This window comes from Mesocricetus auratus, unplaced genomic scaffold (assembly GCF_017639785.1).
Source record: "Mesocricetus auratus isolate SY011 unplaced genomic scaffold, BCM_Maur_2.0 Super-Scaffold_100023, whole genome shotgun sequence".
NCBI classification, from domain to species: Eukaryota; Metazoa; Chordata; class Mammalia; order Rodentia; family Cricetidae; genus Mesocricetus; species Mesocricetus auratus.
In genome coordinates, this window is record NW_024429204.1 from 19,897,527 (window position 1) to 19,913,629 (window position 16,103).

At 46.1% G+C, this 16,103-nt stretch overlaps 1 long non-coding RNA gene across 1 annotated transcript; it reads right to left on the bottom strand.

Moving 5' to 3' along the window:
• Nucleotides 1-251: 251 nt before the first annotated feature.
• On the bottom strand, nucleotides 252-5,965 carry LOC121133725. Its single transcript, XR_005870699.1, has 2 exons — nucleotides 5,915-5,965; nucleotides 252-731 (listed from the first exon to the last, which is right to left on the bottom strand). It is a non-coding gene; the product is annotated as an uncharacterized LOC121133725 (long non-coding RNA).
• Nucleotides 5,966-16,103: the final 10,138 nt, after the last annotated feature.

Below are 16,103 nucleotides of genomic sequence, written 5' to 3' on the forward strand. Positions count from 1 at the left end.
AATATTCTCAGGGCGTTTGGGGCAGCGGTAAAGAGGTTCTCCCAGGAATAGAAAACCGTCATGGAGTACAGCAGGAGGGGGAAAAAGGGGAGATGGGTGCATGGTGTGCGCTTCGTGGGTGTGTGTGTGTGAGAGAGAGAGAGAGAGAGAGAGAGAGAGAGAGAGAGAGAGAGAGAGAGAGAGATCCCTTTGCCAAAAGTCTAGCTGACTTCTCTTATGTACATCAAAAACAGGCAAGCATTTCTCACTTCTACAGTTGAAGTATTTTTTTTATTTTTAACTTCAAATTAAAGAACACACATCTCTAGTGACTTCCAGTATTGAGCAATTTAAGAAGTCTCTGCTAGACGAACTTAGAAGAGGGGTCTCCTTCTCAGTGTGTATAATATAATGAGGACTGAGATAGTGGCCAGCAGCACTCAACATGTGTGATCTTCTAGATGAGAACTGTGGAGGGCCGCAGAGACCAGTCTCTAAGATGACATTCCTCCATCATCGGCTTCCGGAGGAAGGCGCCTCAGAGCTGAGCACACAGCTCGGGAGAACCGGGCCAGGCACCCGGATTCCAGCCTCGCTCTGCTGTTCTCTGTGGGCTTTGTCTCCCATCACCCTTGGTCCTCGTTTTCCTCAGCCACGAGACAGGGTTGATGACTCCCACATCAGAGGATCCACACAGGTATCTGTCCGTCGTAGGTATAAATCCTGCTTTATTTAGGGACGTCATCTGGGACCTAAACAAGAGACTTCAGAGTTGGTCACAGCCGATGCAAACATTAGTCACCGGGTTAGCAAGCAGCTACACTGAGCCGGGTGACTAACTTCAAGCTGAGGTGGGATTTGCCCACGCATCTGCCCTCCCTGGAGGAGGCCACAATGTCGGAGTTTCAGAGTGACCAGCCAGGAACCTGGAGACATCCAGTGTACAGTGTAATGGATGCTGCTATTCTCACGGCCACAAATGAGTCACTTAATGCATACATATATATTATCTCCCAACTCTGATGTCAGAGAACAACCTGGGTCTCAACGAGCCTAAATTAAGATGTTGGCAGAACTGGAATGTTCTGAAGACTCTGGGGGAAAACACGTTTCCTCTTCTTTCTTCGGCTTCTAGAAGCCCTAACATTTCTTCAGTTCCCCTTTTCCACCTTCACGAGCAGCAAGACGAGTCTGTCTTGCTCATGTTGACCTCTCTTGTTCTTTTTACCAGCCTCCCTCATCTCACAGGGATTCTTTTAAATTTTATTAGGACCACGGGGATAATCCAGAAGAGTAACCCTAGTTCATGTCGATGGCTTGGCAGGTTTGAGCCCCATAGGTAAGTTTAATTCCCCGTCACCGTGTGACTGAACATATCATAGACACTGGGGACTAGCGAGCCTCTGGTTGATAGAGATAGAGAGACCAGGCTGATGGACATGAGTTGGCCCTTCCCATCGATGAGGACTATGTGGGGGTCTGGAACACACTGGCCTGTGGAGTGAGAATTTGGAGCCTGCCACCATTGATACCCACACAAGGAACCTCAGACTCATCACCAGCTCTGCAGTCCATGAAGCAGAAATGACCCCGCTGCTAGCGACGGTAATGAGTCTGTTGCATGTAGATGACTCACTGAAGACTTCCTATACAACAGCTAGTGTGGACCCCCACAATACCTATCCCTAAGGAACTCATGCCCCGAGCTGTTACCACCTGACCAATAGTCATAACTGCTTTCGTCTCTTCAAACTTGCCTGCGATTCGGAGCTTCCCCACCAGCAGGAACTGCGAGACAAATCTCCAGCCTTTTGAACTGCAGTGTGTACATTCGTGTGTCTCTTATCTGAATTTTCTCTGAGCTGCATTTCCCAAATATTTCATGTCACCAAAACATCTTTATTTATTCAAAACATCTTCACTGTAACCCTTGGGCTCTTTGTGAGTCTATCTTCTGTTAGGGGAGCCTTGTGTTTGTTTATAAATGACTTTACACATGGTAGAGCACATATGATTTTTAGATTCCTCTCATATATATATGATTCCATATATATGTGTGTGTCTATATATATTTACACATATAACTTGTTCAAGCACTTTCCTATGGAGTTACACATGTTTCAGAACTATTCTTATTAATGGTGACACAATTTTCCTCCAGGCTTATTGGATGATTTTGGTTTTATATTTGTTGCTGTTTGGTTCTTTTGTGGAAGTCTGTGTGAGTGTGTGTGTGTGTGTGTGTGTGTGTGCTGGAACAGAAAAGGCTGCCATGAATATCTTCACACATTCATATTCTTGTCAAGTCTTTCTGTAGAATAGCTTATCATGGGTAGAATCCCACTTGACCTTCACAATAGTGTTGTGATGCTAACAGAACAGAGTCGGATCCCATTCTATCGATGGAGACACTGAGACTTGGAGAAGCTGACTGCTTCCCCCCACAGACACAAGCAGGTTGGAGCTAGGACTAGTGTGTAATTCCCACATCTTCTGGGTGTTATCACGGGATGTTATAAACAGCCCTTCCATGGGACCTCCACCTGAAGCAAAAGGTACTAGATGTCTTTGTAGAATTCCACTTGCTACCTCTCTTCCATGTTTCCATCCTCTCACTCCAAACCTACTGACTTACACCCTCAGGACCTCCTCCCTTACAGTCCCACTCTTACAAGTTCAGGGAGTCATGGTGTGATTTCCAGAAATGCTTGAAATTGAACACGGAATATGAGACTTTTTTTTAAAAGTGATTCTTCAGGGAGTCCTCCACAGCAAAGGAAGCTGACTCCTGCTGCTGGATCTATGGCCATGTGTCCTGAGGCTATGAGAGGGAGCAGGGTTCATGCTCTTTCCATGGATAAGGACTTTGGCATTGAAATTCTGGATGCACACTCTGGCCCCTACCACAGAATCCTGGACAAATCATTACAGCTACTCAAGTGTAGCACCCTGCTCTGTAATCTGCAGTAGCATCAGTAGAGTTGTAGAGATGAGATGAGCTAATTTCATGCCGGCCACTATGCCTGGTTTGCCCTGGGAGGTAGTACTAGTTACCATCTACCCACTATGCCAATAGTCTAGGGTTAGGTTACCTCTGGCTAACAACAAAAATTTGTTCTCTTGCAGTCTATGGCAGTTTGGGGTCCAGCTGTGGACCAATCATTGCTTACTCCAGCAGAAATTATCCAGTCGAGGATAATTCATCTCTTCTTCCAGATTCTGGGGGATGCTGATATTCCTTGACTGGTAGCAGTGTGACTCGAGCCCCTTTCTTCTCTTTATAAGGGCACCACCCCCTTAGCTGCATTACATCTGCAAGAGCCTATTTCTAAATATCCCAGTCCAAGCAAGTGGTTAGGACCAAACGCTCTACAGTGAGTGACTCATAAGTTCTATAAACTAGGCTTTGGGGCGTGGTTCAAACGCTCTACAGTGAGTGACTCATAAGTTCTATAAACTAGGCTTGGGGCGTGGTTCAATTGATGGAGTTCTTCCTTGGGTAAGCGAAGCCCTCGTTCTGGCATCAGCACCACGGAAATGGGGTGCGGTTGCACATGACTACAGTCTCGTCACTGGAAGGGTGGACCCCAAAGCATCAGAAGTTCAAGGTTATCTTCAGCTATGTAACCAAGGCTAGACCAGCCTCAGCTTCATGAGGCTTTATCTTGAGTAAATACTAATTGACCGCTCACAGCTCTGGAGGCTGAGAAGTTCAAGGCAGCAAACAAACTCTCAGTGAAAGGGAGAGGCTTATCTCCTTTCTTGAAAGACAGTGCCCTTATTTGTGTCCTCGAATGGTGAAAAGGTACAAAACGTCCTCCAAGCTTTTCTTTAAAGAAATCAGCACCACTCACAGGGTCTCTGCACCCATTGCTCGGTCATGTTTTGAAGGTCTCACCTCTTATTACCAGCACAGTGGTGATTAAATTCCAACATGCTATTTTCATTAGAGTTCATTAATTGTGCAAAATGGTGGGTTTCAGTGTTAATCTTAAGTGGTGGTTCCAGAGGGGCAGGACAGGATTTAAAATGACTGCAGTGTGGAAAGAAAGTGCAGGAGAAAGGAGAAGGAGAGACAGACAGACAGACAGACAGACAGACAGACAGACAGAAAGGAATGTGGAAGCATGAAGGCAGGGAGCTTTGGGGAAAATCCTGGTGGAGATTCTCTCTCTCTCTCTCTCTCTCTCTCTCTCTCTCTCTCTCTCTCTCTCTCTCTCTCTCTGTGTGTGTGTGTGTGTGTGTATGTGTGTGTGTGTGTACAGGTGCCCATGGAGGCCAAAGGTATTGAATCTCCTTGGAACTGGAGTTACAAGCAGCTGTGAGCCACCTGTGTGGGCTCTGGGAATTGAACTCAGGTCCTCTAGAAGATCAGCACATGCTCTTAACTGCTAAGCCGACTCTCCAACCCCTGGATTTTCTGAAGTAAGATTTTAAACGTGAAGATGGCCACTCAAAGCTGGCTCCTCTGTCGCTCATATGAAAGCATTGGTCAAGAAGTCGGTCTGCGGGGTGGTGTTCTCTCTGTGTGAAAAGGGGAACATGTTTCCTCTCCCCTGTGGTTCCACAGTGATGTTCTGCTCACTGTAAGTCCAAAGCCACTAATCCAAAGGTCTATGCACTGAAGACACCTCTGAAACCATGAGCCAAAATAAGCCTCCCCTCCCCTAAGCTGGTTTTCATCAACATTTTGTCACAATGAAGACAAGCCAATATGGTCCCCAAAATCTAATGAGTAGAGAGCACGCCACACTTCTTAAAACCAGACATCCTAATTACGTTCCATAACAGATCAGAAAAGTTGAGAATATTAGTCCTTGATGAAGAAAAAAATCAAGTAGTGGCAGAACCTCAGAGCCTGCCTTCCTGATCCCAACTAGATAGTCCACCAGCAGCACCGTATCTACGTGGTCTGACCCCTTACACCACATCCTCCTTAGGCAACCGCCTACGGGTGTGGTTTAAGAATGCGTACATTAAGTTGGTCTTCCCTTCCATTCTCAGAGTGCCCCATCAAACGGTGAACGGCACAAGCACATCGTAATACTCTGGACCACTGAGCCCCTGCCTCTGCCGGGCTCCAGCCCTCTCTGTGTCAAGCTGTGGTGTGTAATCTGCTTTCTTCCAAAATGTTTCGCTTTCCTTCCAAACATGACTTTGTGACAAAGAATTGTGAAGTTGTGCCAAGACCAAAGACCGTTTGTCCCATTCTTCAAGAAGTCACAAGTGCCCCTAAATTTCTCCGTATATGTCTTGCGGTTGGTACAGCCCGGGGGGGGGGGGCAGACACAGGGTCCAAAGTCAAATAAACATGATTGGGAATCAGCTTTGCTCCCTAAGCATATCACAATGTAGAGAGCGCTCAGCCTGACATCAGACATTGCTTAAAGGGTGGGATGAGCAGAAATCCCACAGCACATGGCACAAAGCCTCCCAATAGCATCTCCGCATGAGGACCAGGTCAGGGGTTAAAAAAAAAAAGACAGGAACTTCATGGCAGGTAAATACACACTCGCAGTCAGATGTTTGAGAGAGTGGGCATTGGAAGGTGGGATTTATAGAAAGGGATGCTTATTTTCAAAGGAATAGCATTTCCAGTGATCTCTCTGTGGATTGCCATGGCTTGGCAAGGCAAAAAGTCTAGGCGAAGCCATGAGCCCGAGGCATGGGGCTCATCAGTAAAGTGCTTGCCTTCCAAGCATGCATTCATCCCCAGAAGCCAAGCATAAAGAGCGCTGGTCCACACGTGTAATCCCAGCACTCAAGTGGAGGCAGGTGGGTCTGTGGGGCTCACCGGCCAGGCAGTCACGCCTGCTTCCTGCATCTGCACCAACCCCCATGTGCTCACACAGAAAGGGCGAGAGGACTCTGCCACTGGAATCTCCGTACGCTATCCGCACTTTCTTCTCTTCCTGAGCTACCTACTTCAACTCACCTATTTGTTCTGCAGTCCCCTTCTCGCTGCCTTGAAACAGGAAAGAAAGCTGAAGAAATCATTATGCGTGCTGGCACGAAGACTGAGCTAACAAGGTATCCGTGGAAACTCTGCCTCACAGAAACAAAAGCTCAGAATTAGCCTCCCTGTCCAGCAATAGGCCATTGCCACGTAGAAGAATATGCCTCGATGTTAAATGACTATTTATTATTTGTTATTTATTTAAATGATTTGGAAAAATGAACAGTTGACAAAACAAAGCTACTTGCCATACACTACATAGAAGTAAATCAAGAAGTGTGAGGTTGTAGACTACTGTAACATTTTTCTCTTTTCCATATATGTAGAACTATAATGATATTATTGTTGACCATCCAGGAGGTGTGGCTAGTCTTTGTTCTAAGCTAGTTTATTTGGATTTGTACACTTCTGTCATAAACAGAAATGAAGAGAGTATCCAAGATGCCTGTGATACAAATTCCTCCCACTACCTAAAAGGCAGTTGGGCTCCTGTTTTACCTTGGGGGCAATTTCTAAACAGGTTTCAGGAGGGGATTGGAATTCGCAAAATGGAAGACATGGGGTCTGCCTGCCTCTGCCTGCCTGGCCTGTTGACCAAAGAGGGACCTGAGTAAGGAGACAGAAATGTGTGCAATCACACCTGGTCCATCTTGCCTTCCCCACCACAATGGGCTGTATCCTCCCTAAACCATGGATCAGAATAAATCCTTCACGGTATTTAATCCCAGCAAAATGAACAAACCCACACCTCACGACTACCTTCCATTTTATGCATAAGAAATCTGATGTTTACGAAGAATCAATTAAAATATCAGAATCTTTGTGGGTGGGCACGGCACAAAAACAAACACTACAATGGAAAACTCTTCAGAGCAGGATGCTAGCACATTGAAATGTCTTCCTGGATTGGCACTGTTTTTCTGAGGATGTTGCAAGCAAAAGCAACAGCAACAAAAAGATTGATACAATAAGATAAATCCACATCCAACTCCTTTCCCCTTATCTTTGAAACAATAGCATTTCTCATGCTGATGCATTTTCTTCGGAAAATTCTTCTGAATGGATACAATTCTTTCATTTTTCGTTTAAGTGAATTCCAGGTTTTGCTTTAAAGGTAATGTGAAAAAGATCCATGTTAATATTGTTACCCTCCCCTTCATTTTAGTTTATTTTTAAAACAAATTTCTAGAAATACAGCTATAGAAAACGGGCAATTAACACTTCTACAGTGCTCGAGAGCTCTTCCTCAAAAGACTTTCCAAAATTGTTGTAGCTCCATCATTGCCACAAGCCATCCAAGAGTGAACTGACCTCACTTGCATTTTTAGTAATGTAACTGTATAAGACAAAACTTCATATAAAGGGCACTCATTTCTTTGGCAGTAGAGAAAGTTCAATGCATGCCCATATTTCCCTGCCAGTTATATAGTCTATGAAAAGACGATTTTAATGCCTTTGCTAGTTTCACCACCCCACCCCTGTGAAGCCAGCTAATCACACATGCCCTGGTCTCCATCTTCCCTCTCTTCCCGGTCTCACTAAACTGTCCTGGTTACCAACTCACACAAAAGCTTCTAAAGTAAAAGAAAAACAAATCCCCCAAGCCTTCCCTCCTATGACTGCCTTGGCTGCTATTGTTTCTGCTAGTGTCTGGGACCACTGATCACTTTGAATGAGGCTAGACTACGGGCTGGAGAGACAGCTTGATGTTATAAGACTGCTAGCTGCCTTTCCAGTTTTGAGGCTTACCACCCACACGGTGCCTCCTTACTGCCCATAACTCCAGTTCCAGGGTACTCAATGCCCTCTTCTGGCCTCCACGGGCACCAAACACACATGCAGGAAGAACTTCATGTCCATAAGTAAAAGTACTTTTTTAATGTGGCTAGACCAAAGTAAGTATGCAGAAAAATAAAGGGAATACCTCTCTAATCTTATTTCTATGTTAAAACCTGATAAGGGATGTCCTACCACATGCTGTGGATATAAGTTTCTCTTATTGGTTGAAAAATAATGTTGTTTCGGCCAATGGACAGGCAGGATGTAGCCAGGCAGAAAGTATAGGTGGGGCTACTGTGTGAGAAGAAATGGGGGAGGAAGATAGAGAGTGTGTCTCTAGGGAGATGCCATGTAGCTGCTGAGGAAGGAAGAGGCCTAGACATCACCGGTAAGCCAAGACTACATGGAGATACACAGATCCATAGAAATGGGTTAATAATTAAGAGAGAGCTAGCCAATAAGAAGCCTGAGCCACTGGCCAAATAGTTTATAATTAAGATAAGCGTCTGTGTGTCTATTTGGGTCTAAATGGCTGTGGAACTGGGCTGGACAGAAACTTCCGAAAACAAAAACCATGTCTAAATATGATTAAATAAAGTTCATTATAAGGTAAAATAAAAAAGTAAAATCATGTCACTCCTTGTTTTTGCCATTAGAAATTGTAAAGGGTCACTGTGACCTCATGACACAAATCTAGTGAACAGAGCTGCCTGCGGTAGACACTAGTGTCTTTTTGTATTTATTTTTGTTTTGTTTTTGTTTTTCTGAGACAGGGTTTCTCTGTGTATCAATGGCTGTCCTGGAATTTACTCTGTAGTCCAGGTTGGCTTTGAACTCAGAGGTCTGCCTGCCTCTGCCCCTTGAGTGCTGGGATTAAAGGTGTGCACCACCATCGTCCAGCAACACCAATATTTTCAGAAAGACAATTCACCCATTGCATGAGAATCAGGATCTTGAGTTCTTCCATAGTAATTTGACTGTGGCCCTTTGTTAAAATTTAGCAACAGTAGCATTAACAGCTCAATGCCCTGGATCATATATAATCTCAGGGTTTGGGAGACTGAGGCAAGACCATCTGTGAGAGTTTGAGCTACAGAAATTAGCCATGTCTCAGAACAACACAGGGGCCAATGAGATAACTCAGGGACTAAAGGTGCTTGCCACCAAACCTGGTGACCTGAGTTCAATCCCAGGAACTTTGTGGTAGAAAGAAAGAACTGACTTCTACAAGCTGTCCTCTCACCCCCACACATACACTATAGCACAATGCTCTCTCTCTCTTTCTCCCTCTCCCTCTCTCTCTCTCTCTCCCCCTCCCTCCCTCCCTCCCTCTCTCTCTCTCTCTCTATCCCTCCCTCCCTCCCTCTCTCTCTCTCTCTCTCTATCCCTCCCTCCCTCCCTCCCTCTCTCTCTCTCTCTCTCTCTCTCTCTCTCTCTCACACACACACACACACACACACACATATCAATAAATGTAATGGAAAATTAACAAACATGAACAATAAAAATTATCAGCAGCAAGTTTTTCATATATACATTCCTTTTAATGGTTTGTTTTCTCTGAAACGAGTAGAAATTTTTCATTGAAAGTCACCCATGATGACAGAAAGTCGGGCATTAAACACTTATTAAGGGTCTGGGGAGATGGTTCAGTCAGTACAGTGCTGGGCGGACGAGCATGGGAACATGAGTTCCGCTCTCCAACATCAGTGTGAAACCGTGGTGTGGCAGAGCACAGATGTTACACCAGCACTGGGGAGACAGAGAGGAGGATGGCAGGAGCTCACGGGCTACTCAGCCTACCTGAGTCAGTAAGCTCCTAGGATCTGAGAGAGAGGCTGTGCCTCAAAAAACGAAGGTTGGAGAGCAACTGGGGAAGACACATGAACTTGACCACACACACACACACACACACACACACACACACACACACACACACACAGACATGTGAACTTGACCACACACATACACACACACACACACACACACACACACGCACGCACGCACGCGCGTACATATGTATACTACCCAAATATGCTCATGCATGTGGCCAAGCACTTGACATGAACACAGATTTTAAAATCTGGCAAAGACTTACAGAGCACACTTTCTAAAACCCTTGGGATAAATAAGGAGACAGACAATCAGCCTGTCCTTGGAGAGCTGGCGTGCTGGGTGAAGGGGCGGAGGCAGAAGCAGCGAGCCGATGGCATGACATAGGAGAAATGGGTAAGATCACGGCAACGAGAAACCAAGCAGGGCAGGGAGGGCAATTCAAGCAGGAGCAGTTTGCGCTGAGAAATTGTATCTCAGTATGGCTCATGCAAAGGTAAGGGTTGAGACAAACTCTTAAAGGGATCCAGAAAGCCCAAGTGAGTCATTGGATAAATACCTTTAAGCAAAGGGAATAGGTAAGCAAGGAGCAGGACTTTGTAATAGTGAGTCAGTATTCCCAGGACATCAACTCCAGGCCTCAATTTCCCTGCATCATCTGAGCTTCTTCTTCTTGGATCCTGGCCAGCTTGAACACCGGAAGCCACCACCAACCTCCAAAAACATCAGTAGCCATCTCTATAGCAGCTGAACTTCCCCGGAGCCCCTCAACACCCCCGGGGATTTCGGGCCATCTTCCTGGCTGTCTAAATTCTAGAAAAGGCTGCACCTGAAGCAGAGACGAGATAGGGTAAATGGAGACAGACAGCTTATTTATAGACCGAGACAGTCTGTGGGCCGCTCGGCAAGCGTGGTTTATCTATAGGAAGAGCAGCCAGTCGCTGAGAAACATAATCCCTGAGAAAAGCTTGGCTCACTTAGCAGTCATCCCCACTGAAGAAGTGAGCAGCGGGGCAGGTTGGAGGCCAAGCTCGCTGTGGTCACCCCCTGACTGGATCCCCACAGCTGCCTCTCTTATCTCGATTTATCTCGATTCCTTCTCCGTCCTATTGTGTGGGTCCGAGCGTGTCCTGTCTGGGCTTACTTAGCAGGACACCTTTCTGTCGCCATAGCCCAAAGAAAGCTCTCAGCAGGCAAATGAACTGCACTGCAGCCTGGTCCCAGCCAAGCTCTCCAGCTTCCCATGTCCCAGCACACACCACCTGCCTCCATCGGCCAGACCCACTGTTTCCCAGCATGCCTTTGTTCCCGCTTCCCCATCCATCGTCTCCTGGCTGATGCCCCACGTGTCCTCCTGGAAGCTTCAGCCCAAATGTGCCCATCTACGGTATGGACCCCTGCTCCGCTGCTCCTAACTCATGTCTGGGACAAGTTCATTGTCCTGCCTGTGTTTGACTACTTCACCCCTGAGGATCACTAGTAAGTACTACATGTCTTCCTGGCATCGTAAGCGTGTTCAATCATCATGAAGAGACCATCTCATACCTGGCAGACAGTACGCATTCAATGGGTGATGAAGCTATTACTATACATGTTATCATCCCCATTATTACTTTCAGTAGCTGGGGTTTCTCAGTCCCTGGCGGCAGGAGTTTGCAACACAATGAGACTCTCTCCATCTCAGGGTAGATGGGAAGCAAAGGGTGGGCCGGAAGTGGGCCAGGCTAGACCCTCAAGACATACTTCCTCCTGGGAGGCCCCGCCTCCCAAATGTGGCCACGAACAGCTGAGACAGTGCCCCCAGCTGGCCACCACACATTCAAAGCCATGAGTCTGCAGGTAACAACCGAGCTCTAGCAGGAATGCACGGAGAGTCAGTCTGCTCAGAGGCAGCTCAGGCCAAAGCTACAGGAGCGGTAACAAAACTGCCCTTGTGAGTGACTCGTGCACAGAACAGAGAAGAGGAAGTCATCCGGGCAGCTAACTACTGCATCACAGGCCATGCTCTTTGTCAAGCTCTCTATGGGAAGCATCCTGGAAGGATCCCCCAGTCAAAAAAAAAAAAAAAGATGGGCTGCCAAGTGGAGTTGGGAGGAAAGCAGGACTGACGTTTTGAAGAGGGGTCTCCCGTGCAGTTTCTGAGGAAGCCCTGACCTGACCGGTGTCTATGAATTCCAATTTCAGTGGGAAAAGTCCTTTGTAATGGAAATCAGAATTTTCTAAATGTCCTGAATCACTAACCAGGACTCCACAAGACAAGGACAATGGGAGTTATCTTGTCTTGGGAGAGGGTTGGTGTGAGAAGGAAGATGCTGTTATTCCAGGAAATAGTTCCCTTATGTCTCTGTTAAGCATTGTCTCTGCTTAGTGCCCTTTCTCAGACACACTCCACTTAGGGTCAAGTGCCAAATTCCACTCAGCTGAGCTCAAAGAAAGGGACAACACGCAGTCTCAATGCGGTTTGTGCCCTCCAAGACTCCACTGAAACCGGTCCCCATTATGAGACATTGTGATACGGTTATGACACGGTTAGGGCTCTGCTCTTATGAATGGATTGACCTATTCATGACTACAGAAGTCGTGGGCGGATAGGCTAGGGAGTTATGGCAGGGCTGGGGCTGCTATGAACTTAATTAAGTCTCCCATGCATTCACTTGCCAGGTGAGGTCGGGCCCAGCCTCAGAAGGCCCATTACCAGATGCGATCCTTCAACCTTCAACCAGAACTGTAAGTGAAAACAAAATGTCCTCCTCCTTTCTCAACCTTTTCCTCTTCTTCCTCCAACTGTTCATTTTATAGCCATACTACTTTTGTGGGTGTCTTGCCAATCAGTCTCCTCAACTTCAAACACTTCTGAAAATTAACACTCCTCAGAAACAAATCTGGTTGGTCTAACTTGTCTCACATGTTCAACCTCAGTCAAGTTTTCAGAGAGCCTGTGTCCTGGGGTAAGCACAGGTGCTTTGCATAGTCCGGCTGTAGAGTTAGGACAGAAGAAACCGGTTGTGGAATTTGCCCCTGCACCTAGGGACAGCTGCGGAGGCCAGACATGTGTCAGGGAGTCCCTGAGTGGAGGCCTCGTAGAGAAGCCATTGTGTGAAGCTGTGAAGGTGAAGCCTGGATTGCCTTGGAGAACCCACGATGTTGGAGATGCCAGAGTCGTGGGACACCTGCTGAGGAGAGCTGCTAACAGGGGTCTCGAGCCTGCCTGAGGGAAAGAAGTGTAGTCAACAAGGCTGACATCAGACGTGGAGATGCAGAGTTTGGAGTTTGCCCAGCTGGTTTTCAGTCTTACTTTGGTCCAATATTTCCTTGCTATGCTCCCTTACCTGTGTTTTGGAATGGTAATGTATATCCCGTGCCATTGTATGTTGGAATTATGTGATCTGCTTTATGATTTTGAATTTTATAGGGGATTTCCGATAAGAGATTGCATGAATCTCCGAAGAGACTTTGGACTTTAAAATACTGTTGAGACTGTGATAGACTATGGGGACTTTTGAATTTGGACTGATGCATGTTACATTATGGTATTGTTACAAGCTTATGGGGGCCAGGGAGTGGAATGTGGCAGCTTGAATGTAATTGGCCACCACAATCCCATAGGAAGTGGCATTATTTGGAGGTGTGGCCTTGTTGGAGGAAGTGTGTTACTGTGGGAGTGGGTTTTAAGGTTCCCTATGCTCAGGATACCACCCAGTGTCTCAGTCAACTTCCTGTTGCATGCAAGATGCAGGACTTTCAGCTACATGTCTGCCTGCAGGCTGTCATGCTCCCCACCATGATGACGATGGACTGGACATCTGAAACTGTAAGCTGCCACCCCAATTAAATGTTTCCTTATAAGTGTTGCCTAGGTCATGGTGTCTCTTCACAGCAATAAAAACCCTGAGACACATAATTACCAAAAATGGAGGTCGGTATAAACTAGACTTTATTTATAAAATGTGTAGTTCTAACATACATGCAGGAGTATGGTAAGACAACATATCACCAAGGCTCCCTCTCCCACAGCAAAAGATCTAGCCAAAATCTGTGACCAATTAGAAATCATAATTCTCTGTGGAAAGTGTCACTGCCAGATTTGTGAGATAAAAATACAAGATAACCAATTAAGCTTTCGTGTTTGTGAAGTGACGGGCAAAAGCATATTCCATGAGATGCTTGGGACAGACATTAAACGGCTCTGCACTGAATTCCATGGAACTCAAGTTTCAGTGGGCACCCTGCATCTTAACTGCCAACCTAGTGGAAAGGTGACTCCGGATCCCTGACATTTCCGAAATGACGATCGTATCTCTGGGAACATCAATGCTGGAGACAGCTGTAGGGGCCTTCAGTGTGCCAAACTGAGGACACTGTGATTGAAGCTGGCACCCTGAGAACAAGCTAGACCTGCATAATTATCTGCGAATTAAATTGCTTTGTTGCAGAGAGTCAGCTCATTAAATATGCATTTCAATTTTGGAGTGGTTGGCTGAAGAATTTGAGTTATCAACAGATGGGAACTCCCTCACTGCAGTGGTGACCTTTACCTGTCAGGCTGCCTCACAGGGCCACGTGCAGGAAGACATTATTATTCCTCCAAACACAGTTCTCTGGTGATTTTGGATAGGGAGCGTCAGGCTCTGTCAGGGCTGGGCTGTGCAGGTAAATGGCCACAACGGCCCCTGAAATGGATACCTGGTGCTGAGGACAGGCTCTGTGAAAAAAGCCCTTGCCATGCATGCAAGAGAACCTCAGGTCAGAGCCTAGATCCCAGGGAAAGCCAGATTCTATAATTCCAGTACTGCTGCTACAGGGATATGGGAGGCAGAGACATGAGACTCCCCAGGGGTTCATGGGACAGCAAGACTTGGAATAGGTAGCCAAACCACACAGCGACAAATTACCTGTCTCAAACAAAGTGGAAGATTCGAGTTGGCAGCCAAGGTTGGCCTCTGACCTGTAGACGTGCACCAAGCACAGCGTGACGTCACTCAACAGCCAGACACCCTGGTCAAGGGCGCAGGAGGATTTAGGAACCCACAGAGTTACCCAAATCGCTGCCTAAAGAAGATAGGAACAATAGATTTCCATCGGGTGAAATGAAGCTTAATTTTTATGACTTTCACTGAATCTGTTCTTTGACTATTAATCCAAGCATAGAATACATTCTGGGTCCTGCAACTCCCTTTTCTCTCTAGTCCACCCTCATCCCTCCTGTCTCACACACAAATCCCTCTGCCACACTGTCTTTCTTTCTGAGACCCACGGATTTAACCAGAACCGTCTATGTGAGAAATAGCTCGTTTTATCTACCAGAGAGCCACAGACTTGAGCGTGTAGATTGTCCCTGCTGTCGTAAATATTAAAAATGGTGAGAGCCAAAGGGGATGGAGAATTCCAAGGAAACAGCGTCTTCCAGACACAAGACTGACTCAGATGTGAACTCCCAGCGACTGCGGCAGCGTGCACGCACGGGACCTGCATAGCTCCAAGCCATGGGGAGTCTCAGAACGGAGAGAAGAAAGTGGGCGTGAGCTTCCATCCCCAGCCCAGAAGCTAGATCCACATGACAACAACCTACAAAGGAAATATTCATTTTCACCAACGAGTCTCACTGAATACATAGACCTCACTTAAGGGTAGGCCCCACGCCCAGCATTAGACAGCCAACACAACATGAGATTGCTTTGTGTGGGTATTTTTTTAATCTTACTGGTCTTTTGCTTATCTATTATGATATCCGATTTTGTGGTTTTATGGGGTTACGTGTGAGCGCGTGTGCATGCGTGTGTGTGTTTCTTGTGCTTTTGTTTGTTTGTTCTGTCTGTCTTTTTTTCTAAAGAAAGAGAAGTAAGGTGTGGAACTGGATATGTGGGAAGGTAGGAAGGAGATGGAAGAAGATGGGGCAGGGATCAAAATATAGGAAAAAATTGTTAAACAAATAAAACAAAACAACAGCAAAAGACTCCCACAGAACAGAGCATTTCATTTAACTAAAAAATAAAAATAAATAGACTAGGGCTGAGGGTATAGTAAAGCAATTTGTTGGGTGTGCAAGGGGTGTGCAAGGGGTGTGCAAGGCCCTGGCTTGCACCCTCAGCACCATACCAAAACCTCAGTAACGATAATGGTAAGCTCTAAGTGAACTGGCAGAGCTTAAGCTCCCTGAGCCTCCGTTTTCTCCTCCATAAGATGTGGACCATGACACAGTACAACTCCTCCAATGGGTTTGTTTGCATCTCTAAATAAAACCACTCGTGGCGAGGCACTTCTTTTTTAACTCTGAGGCTTTATACAAACCTAAGAAGACTTCTAATATTCTCCCTAATTACTTGTGTCTTTCTTTTTCCTTAATTAGTATCAACACTTTCACATGCAGATGAAACAGATCAAGATGTCCATTCAGGAATAATTAGGAAAAAAAGTCTTCATTTTAGAAAGACTGTGGGATGTTGTCAGAGGGACAGTATGTCTTTTCTTTCTTCCTTTTTTCAGGAAATGAAATGCAAACAAATTTATCTTCCTGAGGTCCTTCTGTACCAAATTTTAATAGAAAATTTCTTGCGCC